Genomic DNA, 14,543 nt, shown 5'->3' on the forward strand with positions numbered 1-14,543 from the left:
TGTGTGTGTGTGTGTGTGTGTGTGTATGTGTGTTTGAGGATACCTCTAATTCTCAGGCACCTTGGTCTTCTGGAATCCAAACAGCTGGCACGACTGTCTTGCTGTTTCAGGCTGCAAACCAACAAACACGCGCCTCTGCCAAGTCTCCCCCAACAATATTTGGCAACAGTAGCTTAGTCTTAAATAGGACAGCGTGACATGTTTTCGAACAAATTTAACAATGTAGAGATCAGTGAAGTTTATAGTTCCCAGAACAAACATTCATAGGCGTATCTTTGTAAAGTAGGCAAGGAGGTTCAGCGACGTTAACCTCTACATGACAGAGTCATCATTAAGCAACATGTGGATTGGCACCTATGCTACTTTAAAAAAAAAAAAGTTTTTATATCCATATAATGTACATATGCGCTTCAACTCTCCTTCCATTTTCACTGTCTGCAGGTCTGTGCTCATGCTCCCACAAAAAGGGTTGAACGAAAACGACCCGAGAAATCATTTCAGAACAAAGGACTATGTTCTGAGTTAATGTTTCCTCTGTGTGATGGAACCACCATGAAAGAAGTGAGGCAGCACTGTTTGGGCAAACCGCTCAGTGTGTTAGGAAATAGCCATTAGGAGAGAGAGAGAGAGAGAGAGCAGGAACACAAAGTAGTAGAGAAGAGAAAGAGGCTGTTTCCCTCAAGTTGAAATAACTCGTCTGGTTTTACAGTGTACAAAGAGCTGGCATCAAATATTTGGTCAAATTTGTAAGCATGCTGACTGGAATGAAACTGCAGGCCTGCCCTGTAAATGTCAGAGTATGTTGTAGAGTAAAGGCCTGTACACACTTGGGGCAGGAGGAAAAACAACAGAAAAATGAAACACACTTGCTCGCAACTATTTAGCATCAAAACTACTCATATCCACAAATGCTCAGTAAAAGAGTTGCCCTTCCTTGTTTGTCTGACAACAATAAATCCTGTCCCCGTTCTTGTTCGAAAAAAAGCAGATTTCACACTGAGAAAATATGTCTGCACACATATTTCAGCCACGAAAATATTTGACTTTGCTTAGATCCTCAGCAGATCTCCATCAGGTCAACTTTCTTTAAATCCCCCCATGTCTTATAGAGGTATAAATAAGGAAAGGTGTGTTTGTGATATTTGTTCATAATTACCTTTAAGATACTTACAAGTTACATGTGTAATCTGAATATAAACATGAAGTCCTCAGGATGTCGAAGAATAAAAATCCTAACACATTCATAGAATTCAAAATAATTAATTAATGGTTCATATAAATAGCCTAACACCGTTTGAGTTTCTTTTTTTCTTTTATTTTTTAGATTTGACTCAGTTGTTGTATGATGTGAGGATGAACCTTTGTCTTTTTCCCCCAAAAGTACATTTCAGAAATTATAATCTGGTTTCATCAAACATTTATAGGTTATTTATTTCTGAAATGACTTGATACTTTATTTTTATCTATCTTTATCTATCTTTAGTTATAAACACAACACTGAAGGGCTTTTCACATATATAATACAGCTCTATAGCTGTCCAAAGCCCCACTGTGGCCCTCAGAGAGATTTAACATGTGAGACTCCTGTGAATAGAAAGGTATTGTTGAACCGCGGCACTCTTTTCCACTGCTACTGGAGAACAGTGTCGTTTGTCCATAGACCAGCTGGAATGCTGTTGCTCCTGGTCTCCATTTAATCTCCATAGACGTGAGGTAAAGCGTGTCCTTGTATGAAACTGTCTCACAGGCAGGCTTTTGTCCCATAATGCCAACATGCACCTCATTAGAAGAGTCCCCGAGGTAATACCGGGGGGAGGCGAGGAGGCTGTTTGATTGACAGCACTGGCATTCAGACCTGGGAGGAGACTGTGTGGAGACAGTGAAGCAAGGTCACTGTCAGCAGAGCATGAATATGGAGAGACGTACTACTACTACTTGTGGCAGAGCTGACACTTGTGATTATGGAATTATGTTGCTCAACAACGCCACTCTTGGAAGTTGGTTTCCTCCCATGATTACACCCCTAAGGACACAGATTCACATCTATATGTTATGCTAGTTACATGGTTCCAAGTAAAAAATGATCTTCATATTCAATCAAACACGATTCACATAGATCGGGGAGGGAAACTATCAGTCTTGGAGACGACAGGCGGACTACGAGCGAGTGTGGAGTGTGTAACAGTTAAAATGAATGCCACCTCACACACACACAAACACACACAAATCGATTACACAACATACTTTTGATGTGCTACCTCAGTCATATCGATGCAGAGAGACCAAGGTGAAGGACCACTGCAAGAGAATGGTATGTCGTGCTGTAGTGCAGATGAGCCGGTCACTTGTTTTTTTTTCCGAGCCCCCATCATCCTCGGGGAGTTCCCTTCTTAGCAAAGCATGCCGACATAGTGGAGGGAATGCCGCTGTCTCGCCACGAACCTCTAACACCTGACTCGGGTCATTACTCAGCAGCTGCTGTGACAAGCCGTGACAAGGTCACCACTTCTCACAATTCAATTGTTTTGAGTAGCACTTTGTTTTTTGGGAGTCCTCTGTTTCTTTTCCAGCGTTTACAGTCTTAACTGCTCTTTGTCAACACTGAAACGGCCATCCTCGTTTGGTTGGTCAGTCAGGAGATCACTGTGAGGGAAACCTGCTGCTAATCTTGTCCCGCATTAATGCTCACAGCAGTAGGACAGCGAGAGTAGCTAATATGATTATAGCTCATTTCTGCCATACTAGCTCATGATGGAAAAAAAAATAGAAGAAACGTCCACAAACACCCCAACTCATGCACACAAACTTATTGTACACAGAATGCAGAAAGACAGGGAAGGACTGATTGAATTAAGGTGAAATTAGCTGGGAACTTTGAGAAAGTTGTGCTGCTTCCCCCTCTGGTGACAATCCGATTAACTTCATTAACATACCTGGCTCAAGCTCCTTCACTGAAAGCAAAGACACACTGGAGGAGAAACAGACGATGTGTATGTGTGATGGTGGAAAGTAAGGGGGGGGGGGGGGATTGGGATGAGGCAGTAGCCAGTGAGGAGGGGTGGAGGAGGTAAGTCTATGCAGAGTGATATCTGCAGTGTGCAGGATGTGAAGCGTGTCATCTGTCATCTAATAGAAAACCTGCGTGTGGCCGAAACTGAAATGTGAAAAACACGCTTTCCTTTTCTCGTCTCATGGTTGCTCTCTGCTGCTTTTTGTGCCCGGGGGATTGACCATCCCCTCCACGAGCAGTTCCTCCACTGTCCTCCGTCCTGCGTCTGTCTCCGGGAGAAGCTCTGTCACCTGTCGGAGAGGTTGTGATGCGATTTTAATGCCATTGTGTTGAGCTGAGAAACTTGATTGGATGATGCATCTGGGACTTGTTTATTGACGATTTTGAGACCGAGCTTCATCTGCAAAGTAATGAGCTTCTCATTTTGTTGTCAGATAAATGCATCTTGTTTATTCGTTTCTGCCAAACGGTTTTCTTTAAATCAAAAGCTTGATTGACAAAAGATGTAGGTAATTATTTCTTTTATGTGCCCGAAATAGGAAACAACACATAAGCATGCTGTTGCTGATGAGCTGTTTTACTATTTATGTCTAGAATTAGGTGTAAAAAAAAAAGACAATAATGCTGTGTTGTCATACTAGTGAATCAAAAATCAGTCACACTTGTCTTGTAGTTTACGCTTGATGTTGCTGCAGCTGTTGGACAAGGTCACTGAGACCTTGTTGTAGCTTTGCACAGCGAGGTAGCCATAATACCACTAAGCTGACGTGCTCGGAGTCTTCAGATCTTTTAATTTAAGAAGAGAACACCGGTCATGAAACGAGCATGGCATATTTTCTCATGACAGCAGCGAGAATGTGAATCCCAATTTTGATAATTGTGTTGAAAACACGGTCGTTTTTGGCTCCGCAGCCTGATGGAAAAACAGCTGCAGTTTTAAGGACAAATTACATCATCCAACCCCGGGGATCTGAGATATATAGGCGGCCCATTCAAACCCTCACAGTGTTTTTAATGCCACCATGATTGCCATGACAGCCGCCCTCTGCTTTTTGACCTAAAAGATTATACATCGCTGCTTGTGAGGAGTTCAGCCTCGTTAACTCCTTGGCCTTTTTACATTTATCTGCACAGAAGATGAGTCTACTAGCAGTGGAGTCGCTTCCCACTTTTTCCTGCTCTAATGAAGGCTAAGTGCATTTTAGTGTTTTAATGGAGTTGCATTATACTCCATCTCATCTCATTCACTTGTACAACGGTGTCTGATTAAGGCCAAGAACCAGAAATGCTCCACTTCAAAGACAAGGGTCGTGTTATCGGTGGTGGGTGAAGAAGGTTCATCCATTTCGGTGTTCAATTATTCATTTCATACAACATTTAAGGCCTTAAATACACGGACCATATAGAGCAAAAGGCTTTCAGGAGTCGCTGTCAAGATTTATTTCACTAATTTTGTTAAAGTTACAACTGTACCAGATGGAAAACAGATTAGTTTGGTTTTCTCTTTTTCCTCTCACTCACTCTGCTCATTGCCTGTCCATCCGTCCATCCATCCATCCATCTTCAAATTGTTTTACAGCATATAGCTAATCAGCCAAATCAAGAATTAGATGTATTTAAGCATGTTGACGAGCTTCTGAAGTTAAAACGGACTATATTTAAGTGAACATGGGATGGTTTTTGGTGTCAGGTGCGCTGGTCTGGGTATTTCAGAAACTGCTTATCTACTGGCATTTTCACCCACAATCATCTCTAATGTTGACAGAAAAGCCAGACGTCAGAGGAGACTCTCCACACTGGTTGGAGATGATAGAAAGGCAACAGTGTCTTAAATATAACTGTTTACAACCAAGACATGTTGACAAGCGTCACTGAGCGCGCAACATGTTTAACCTTGATTGTGGTGTACCACAGCTACAAGAGACCACAGCTTGTGCCACTCATGTCAACTGAGAACATGGAAATTAAGGTTTCACAATAGAAGGCTGGAAGAATGTTGCTTGGCCTGATGATTCTTCATTTATGCTTTGAAATTCAGGCAGAAAGGTCAGAATTTGACATAAACATGAAAGCATGGCTCTTTCCTGCCTTGTATCAAAGGTGCAGGCTCCTGCTGGTAGAGTAATAGTACTTGGGGGATTTTCTTTCCACACTTTGGGTCCCTTAGTACCAATAGAGCATTGTTTAACCAGCACAGGGTACCTAGTATTGTTGCTTAGCATATGCATCCATTCCAGACCACAGTGTGCCCATCTCCTGGTGGTTATTTCAAGCAGGTTAACACACCATGTCAGAAACCTCCAGCCATCTCAAACATCTTTTTGGAACAATACCAGGTTTATGTAAAGAATCCTTTGGACTGGCCTCCCTTATGTTTGAAGTAATGATATAGGTATGGTATCCATGGCAGTGTTCACATCTTCTTGCAGATGGTCTGAAGGAACTCAGTAGAGGTAATCGATGGAGGCTCCAGAACACAATCTTCTTTCTCAGATTAATTGCTCTGTCATCGGTGCTGTTCATATCTATTGGTCCTTGATAGTGACACCCCTCCGCTGACCTGGCGTGCTGGGTCTCTCGTGCCATAGCATTGTTGTTGTATTTCATTGATCTCCAGTTGTGATGGTTACGAATGTTAGAACACTCTGCTACCAGATGTTTGTTAGTTAACGTCGATGGTGGGTTTCTAAAGTAAGCATAGGTCCCACATTCTCTGCATCTGTATACCCTCTATCTGTCTGAGCATTTATGACTTTGTCTCGTATTCTCTCATGTTTCAATGTATACTTAACTAAACTATATAACTAAATAGAGAGAAAAATACATACTACCTATAAGGCAGGGCATCTTGTATGTTTTTTTTCATCTTATTGACACATTTCTTGACACACTCGACTTTTTTCAGGCTCCGTTGATAGTTTGGAATTAAATTGGTGCTTATACTACATTATGTCTGCCATACTCAACAGTCTCTGTAACAACTGGTATTTTGCATTGAGTGTTCACAAATCCAATTTCTATTCATTTATAGTTCACATAACCTTTTGTATCCCTGCACCACGAAGAAACCTTTTTCCACTGATTTTATGACTGGCCTCTTTCACAGATGGGTATCACTTGCTCACTCACAAACGAAGAACTCAACCCATCACAAGCTCGTCTGTGTTCCCAAATACTCTTGTGTTTTGCTTTTTTTTTTTTTTTTGTTGGGTAGAACAATTACTTGCTTCCATCAACATTGAAGTGCACAATAAAAGTGCAAATTAGTTGTTCACAAATCCAAATCTCCTGCTGATCGCATTTGCATATCAAGTGGTGGCATCAGCTGTGTGTAATTTGTCATATAAGGAATTCAAAAAGATGGACAATTTGCTTTATCCTTGGTCGTCTTTTCTGTAGAAATAGAAGAAGTGTGGTTCCTGCTTTCGATTGCAATGCTTCTGATGTAAAGAGCAAGTATCAGCTTTGAAGGTGTTTCCAATGAGATTAAGTTGAACGCAGAAGAAAACGTGACATTTAAAATTGTTTCATCAATTCTGATTTGTTGCCAAGACATTTATTGCTGGTTACAGATCCTTTAAGCTTCTTTTTTCGTTTCCTTTTTTTTACAACTTAATCTGGATTTTTAAAAAATGTTCTTTTCTCTTGCTGGTGAGTGGACAATGTACTATACTATGCACATTTCAGTCACAAGCACTCTTTTTAAGGGTAATAATATCTTGTCCAGGTATATTCAAATAAGAAGAAAATGGTCAAATAAAAATATGTAAAAGGATCTTCTGCTCATACTGTGGACATTTTGGTACCATCAAACACTATTAAAGCTTAACGTCAGCACTTTGCATTTGAATGACTCCTGAATTTATTATTTGATGTGATGAAATAAGAAACCCCAAACCTGTCTTACATATCGGTCTTGTACAGTGAATTTTTGACTCTGTGTGGACCCCCCCCCCCCAATCCCTTCCTTTTCCCTATCTTGCACTCTCACATAATGCTGATACAAGAAAAACCTGCTGCCTTGTTCTGTTTCCGTGCACACCTTTTCATTTGATTTGTGTTCAAGTTTGTAGGGTAATTTTCTGCTTAGCTGGAACCCTTAATTGAAAGTGTGGATTTCATGGTGTTTTTGCTTAAGGAGAGGTTTTTATCTGATTTCGCTGGTATTTTACACGCCTTGCAGAAAAGCTACTCAGACAAGTGTGCATTGACCAGTTGCAATATGTACATAAAGTAGATATTTTTTATTTAAGCAAACATAGAGATTTTTTAAATATACGGGCATGATGCCATACAGCATTGATATGTTTCTAACCTCTAATTCAAGACATATTACCGTCATTTCCGGATTATAAGCCGCTACGTTTTTCACACGCTTGGAACCCTGTGGCTTTTGAAATGACGTAGCTAATTTATGGATTTTAACGGGTTAACGGGCTTCATGCCACCAGATTCTACTTCCCCATGTGGATACATGCTGTTTTGCGCACCTCTGCTTGTCCTAAACTTGCACTTAAAGTGATATTTCTGCCCTTCATGACCTCGCCTTGTGCTGCTTTCCATAATCCAGAACTCCAGCAGCTGACGGCTGTGAGTGATGCGTTCAGGTGCATCACATACCACCCACCACCACTACCACCAGACCCCCCACAATAAAGCAAAACTGCACATTTCAGAGTGGCCTTTTATTGTGGCCACCCTCAGGCACACCTGTGCAGTAATCATGCTGTCTAATCAGCATCTTGATATGCCACACCGGTGAGGTGGGATGGATTATCTTGGCAGAGGAGAAGTGCTCACTGACACAGATTTAGACAGATTTGTGAACACTATTTGAGAGAACTAGGTCATTTGTGTTTATAGAAAATGTTTTAGATGTTTGGGTTCAGCTCATGAAAAATGGGAGCAAAAACAAAAGTGTTGCGTTGATATTTTTGTTCAGTATATGTACCTTTTTAATTAATACATTTTTTTTTATTTTACGAGTGCAGCTTATATCCATGTGCGCTCATTAGTCCGCAAAATATGCAAATTTCTTGTTGGTATTGAAACATGTCAACGCTTGAAAGAGGGAAACATAAAGCCTGCTTAAAGGTGTCTACTTTCTTTTTGGAGTGACTCCCGAATGTAATGTTGATTGACATCGGCTGCTCCCATGTTGCAATTAACACTGCGAAAGGAGCAGCTGCTTGCAGCAAGAAGATTAAGACAAATTGTACAAAGTGGTGAGGATTAAGCCTCCAGAGAGTTTTAAATCTCAAATATCATGTGTTTCCTTAGGTTACAGTTCAACTGGTGGCTCTTGGTGTATATCATATTTAAGATGCATTAACTGCTAATGTGCATTAATTTCTTCTTCAGTCGATGCTAAAACAAACCCCAAATGATTTACTACACTGTGTAGACTGTTTGAAATACAGTCTTGCTTCCAGTGATATGAAAAATATACTTTTATTTGGGGTGGATATACAAAATGTAGCTGTACTGCAGTGATATAAAAGGAAAAAAGTCCAAATCCCGACACTTTTACCAGCTGGGGTTCGGTAATGTCTTATTATAAGGATTATAAGGAGATTTCATTTTAGCCTGACTCCATTTACACCAGTTAATTTAGCACTTCTGCTCAATCTGGCTTTGAATCCACAATGTGAAGCTACATAAAATTGTGAATGCTGTGCAGCATTTTTTTTTTTTTCCTTTTCATGGTTACCTGATTTGATTTGAAGTTTTTATTTCGAACATGTAAAAAAACGAACAGAAAAAACCCTCCAATATAATATACTATCAACAGTTAAGACACACCTATCACTCAAACAGCACCACTGTATAAATAAACAATCCTCATGTCATCAACAAGCAGTGTACCTCGCCAGGATCAACTCTACATCTCTTTTTGAATTGGCATGCATTTGCCACAGTTTGTGACACAAAAACCTTTAAGGGTGGTGCGGACTGTATGAGTTTTAAACTGTAACTCTCCTCTTAAATCATAACAGTTTTCTCTGTTACGGAACTATTTTTGAATATTACCTGGTAATAAATTATTCTTTGATTTATGAATTATATGAATAGTTTTAAACTCCACAAGATCCATAAATTTTAAAATATTTGATTGTGAAAAAAGTGGATTAGTATGCTCCCGAATGCCAACATTGTGTATAATTCTTATTGCTCTTTTGTGCAGTATGACAAGTCTTTTCAGGGAACTTGCATAAGTACTTCCACATACTTGCACACATTAAGTTAGATAAGGTAGTATCAGTGAGTTGTACAGAATATAAAGAGATATCTGGTCCAGCAAGTACTTAGCTTTGGCCAGGACTTAGATGCTTCTGGATATTTAGTTTTGAACTTGAAACCGTAATTTAATTTTTTTCAACTCTGAGGTGATTAATTCCAAAAGTTGCTGTAAATCCTCACTAGTTCCTAAAATACTTTCGTCATCAGCAAATAATACAAATTTCACCATTTCAGAAACTTTACAGATGTCGTTGGTGTGCAGTATAAAAGGTTTTGGTCCTAACACTGATCCCTGGGGGACCCCACACACAATTTCCTGATGTTCAGAGTAACAGTCTCCCATCTTAAGAAACTTTTTCCTGCTCTCCAAATAGCATCTCACCCAATACAACTCCACTGACTCCATACTTCTCCAGTTTTTTTTAATTAATATGTCATGATTTATGGTTTCAAATGCTTTTTTTTAAATCAATAAAAACTCCAGCTGTGAGGTTTTTTTTATTGTCTATAGAGTTTTTAATCTCCTCAATGAGTTCGGTTTAAAGCTCGTGTTGTCAACCGGTTGGTTCTAAACCCAGATTGACTTTCTGAGAGTAAGTTGTATTTTTCTATGAATTTGTCTAATCTATTATTAAAGATTTTCTCAAGGATTTTAGAGAATTGAGGGAGAAGAGAAACAGGTCTGTAGTTTGTGAAGTGGTGTCTGTCGCCGTTCTTGTACAGTGGTACGACCTTGGCTGTTTTCATTTTATTTGGAAATTGCCCTGTTTGAAATGATAAATTAAAAATCTAGGTTAGTGGTTTGGAAATGGAAATTTATTCACCACCAAGTCCATATTATTGATCTTTATATCACTTTCAATAAAGTAATTTGGGAAATTGTTGTTACTGGGAACTTCTAATAATACTTCTTATTACATTCCAAATACCTTTAATATTATTTTCTAGTATTTTGTAATAGTCCTTCTTAAATGTTCTCATTATATTAGTTAGTTTATTTTTTATATTTCTTGTATTTATTTTCTGCCTAAATGGTTTTATGTTTTATAAATTCTCTATATAATGTATTTTTCTTTTTACATGCGTTTATTAACCCCTTTGTGATCCATTGATTATCATTGTGCCTTCCTTTCCTACTGCATTGTTTGATTGGGCAGTGTTTATCATACAGTCACTTAAATATATTCATAAGCATTATCAATATGTTTTTCTTTATAAATTGCTTCCCAGTTATATGACTGCAAATCATTCTTTAGTTTATCAGTTCGGACTCGCCTGGAGTGAAGCTTATTGTCTTTCTTAGTGTTTCTGTAGTTGTTGTTATAGAGAGTGAAAACTGGCAGGTGGTCACTGATAATCATTTATTAGTAGTCCACTCACGATGTCATTGGATAAAACATTTGTAAATATATTATCAATTAAACATTGTGATCCTGCTGGATCTAGTGATTTTTTGGAAATAAGTTCAGGCTGTGCAGCATGTTTATGAATTCATCTGTCTTTTGGTGTTTGTTAGGATTGAGCAAATCGATGTTAAAATCTCCACAGACAAACATGACCTTCTGATTTGTTTTTGAGATATATTTCTCCAACCATTCATTAAAAAAGTCTATGCTTGAGCTTGGTGCTCGATAAATGCAACTCACCGTGACATTTTTCTTCTTCTTCATTCATTCATTCATTTTCTTCTGCTTATCTGTTTCCGGGTCGCGGGGGTGACAGTCTGAGAACAGCCACCTAAGTCACAATGCACTGATTAAGAACCTTCCTGCAGGTGGTGAGCCCATGGGAAGGTGATGCCTGGCGTGGGACACGAACCCACTACCCCTGAGATTGTGAGTCTCATGCTCTACCAACTGAGCTAGCCGGGGGACCCCTTCTTCTTCATATGAACTTCAATAGTGATACATTCTAATATACTATCCACCACTGTTGACATACTGTATATTCTACCACCTTAAACTCTAGATTCCTGTCAATGAACAAAACCACACCACCTCCGCTATTGTTGTCTATTCCTGTGCACCATTTCATACCCTTCAATAACAAAATCACTGTCCCGATCACTATTTAACCACGTTTCTGAAATTGCAATAATGTTAAAATGACATTTGAACTGCCCTAGAAAGAATTTGATGTTTTGAAAGTTGGCCTTAAGGCTTCTACTGTTAATGTGGATTATTGATAAACTGTTTTCTGAGTTGATGATGTTGTTAAATTGTTCCTCAGTATAACAGTTACAGTTTTCTTTGATTTGTGACCATAGTTTCTGGTGGAAATTGGGTGCCAAACGTATGTTTTCACAAATCTGTGATTTGTGAAAAAGTCACCTCAAAGAAACTCGGGGAAACTTCAAACTTCAATTTCATCTCAAAAAAAAAAAATCAGTTATGTAAGTGGCCACATCAAAATGGTTGGTTAAACAGAAAAAGGCATCCGTCTGTGAGCTTTGACTTTCTGTGTGTATATGTTGGTTACAGATTTAGATCCCAGGTTTGGTGTTTGCTCTGCAGGCTTGGAGCTGGATGTTGAGATGACAGCAGTCACGGGGGGATGGGGGGTGGGGGGTGGGGGGGGACCGTCAGATGTAGCCGTCAGCTGACAGACAGACTTATTGCTCTGTCTGTCGCCCTCCTGAGTCGAGGCCCAGATACATACAGTATTAGGCCAAATGTTGCCTCACTGGCCCAGTTTATGCACAGCCTAGTTTAGAGGAGTGTAGGTACTGCAGGACACCACCGTAACGTTCCTGCACTCAGTCATGCTGGATTATAGTAGATAGAAAAAAGTATATCAGGGAGATTGGTTTCAGTTGGTGATAAATTTGAGTGTTTCTTTCTACCAGCTGTCATCTTTTCTGAGAAGATGTTCAATTTGATTTAAATGGAAGGATTCCCTTTGAATAAACAAGACCGATATGTCAAATGCCCTCCTGGTGATGAAATAGATTTTAGATGGAGAGAGCATCTTGTAATGAAATTTTCAGAGTGCACACGTATACCCCATCTGCCATTTACCGAGAACACTCATAAATATGTCATAGAAACGCAAACGCCCACATTTACATATATGGGGGAGAAAAGCACATCTGTATCTGCACACGTCTTGGAATGGAGGGGCAATCTTGTCAAAACGAAACCCCTCAGTCATCTGTACTTGCAAACTTATGAAGTGAAACAGTGAATTTGTCACGTAAGACTTTTAATTAACACTTCTCTGGCCAGCTGTGGAACAGGAACGGTGAAATGCTTTTTTTGGACGGGCTTGTTGGCACTTGGCGACGCTTTTCTCATTTGAAAAACAGCAAGAGACAGATTTGGATTATGACAGACGCCAAACGATGTCTGTGCCTGACTGGAGCCGGTGAATTGTTAGTTCAGCTTAAAACGTGGCTAAAAATGAAGGAGTGACCCGTCAGATTGACTCCTGGTGTCCTTTCATTGTTATGTAACTGTTGGCCTTGGTCATAGAAGCAGATGGGGCGCACATTTACAAGAGGGGCACTGACATAAATGTGTGACACTAGTATTGGTATTTTAAGTTTTAAAGCTTATGAGTGATCTTGAGCCCGACTGGAGCGTATACTCGAGTCACTTTCAAGGATTTATGAAATAATTCTGTGATCTTTGGCTGTTTTCTTTTTTTTTGGGGGGGGGCTTGCTTGTGCAAGAGATAGTGTCAAATTCTCATAATGTAAATAGTAGATTGGTTTCACTTTCATAGCACATTTTATCTTTTATATGCTGATTTTATACAATGAGAGTATTTAATGTGCTACAATGCTTGAAAAAGAGCTTCATCCCTCTTGTATATTTTAAATGTCATACTTATGTTACAATAGCTAATGGTTCCATAACAATTTGAACTCACAAGATGTTTAGTTTAATTCTACCTTTGATACTTCACCCACATTAACCCTCAACTTGCTTTCAATTATAGGAGAAAAAATGTCACAAGGAACTCAACAAAGTAGCTGATACAAGATAACATATTCTTCCCAGTACATAACTTAAAAAAAAATCACTGGGAAATCACACTTTGTGTCATATTAGAGCATATTGTGTGTAATACTCTTGATTAAACAAGCAACAACTGAATGAAGTGTAATTAATGAGGATGAACCTAATTGAGCTGTTTACTTAAAATTTTGCTTCACTGTTGACTCAGAAAACTGTATTTAGTCTTCAGTTCACATTTTTGTGCCGAGCTAATCTGTGCACTTCTGCTTAACACTGTTCCTAAAAATCCTACAAAATGTACCTTTATTTTCTTTTGGATGCTCCAGCTGTGTTCTCAGTGTTAAAACTGCAGTCATTTGCTCCGCCCGTGTTTACTGGTGTAACTATTCTTTCAAATAGAAAGCTGTTCCAGCCACTTCATGAAATGAGCATCTTACTCCAAAAAAACTAAACTGTGGGTGTTCAACTAATTTATTTCTACGCTCGCATAAATTCATAAAATATATTGTCATGGTAGGATTAAAAATATTCCAATCTGGAGAGATACTAAACCTGGAGTTGTCAAAAATGGACAGGTGACTGATCCAGACGTGCATATTTAATTGTCCTTGCCTTCGAGTGCATGCAGAGTTTGTCCTTCTCACCTGGCCCCAGCTGCCTTGATCTTTTAAAAGGACAGTCAATGAATGCCAGGTCCAAGGTCAGCCTTTGGCCCTGGGACGACAAATCAGCGTGGACAGATCGGGCCTCTCTGCAGAGGTGTTGGATTGCTGCGGTAGAAAATCCCATCTGTCTTCAGGAATGATCACAGCATCGTTAGTGCTTGACGCAGATACATTCACTGCTGCAGCATGCACACACGTCTTGTGCTTCGCTTGTTACCCAAGAGACTGCGATATTCTCCCTCGGATGCCATTGGGGGCCGTTGAGTCAACATTATGATGCTAACAATGATTTTAGACAGGGAAGCTCTGACAGGTTCTAACAGCAAACAGCCTGCTGCATCTCGCCTCTATTAGAGCGTCGGAGTGGAAACGTGTTGCTGCGGGGCTGCGTGGGGTCACGTCACCGCCACTGACTGATTCTACTTATACTATTACGAAGTGGGGGACAGCTTGTCATACTGTATTGTAACGTGCTGCTCAAATGTTTTGTTTAGCAAATAAAATAAATCAAAAATCCTCCCATGCTTCCTTTGTCCTTGGTCTTTTTAAAAAACGAGGCTTGAATGATTAATATCGCCCGCTTTATCTACACCTACATTATCAGGGTAACCTTTTCCATCAGGCAGGCATTGGTATTACTCCACTAAATGAAATCGCAGCCGAATCAAA

The sequence above is a fragment of the Lipophrys pholis genome, assembly GCF_963383615.2.
Source record: "Lipophrys pholis genome assembly, chromosome: 15".
NCBI lineage: Eukaryota > Metazoa > Chordata > Actinopteri > Blenniiformes > Blenniidae > Lipophrys > Lipophrys pholis.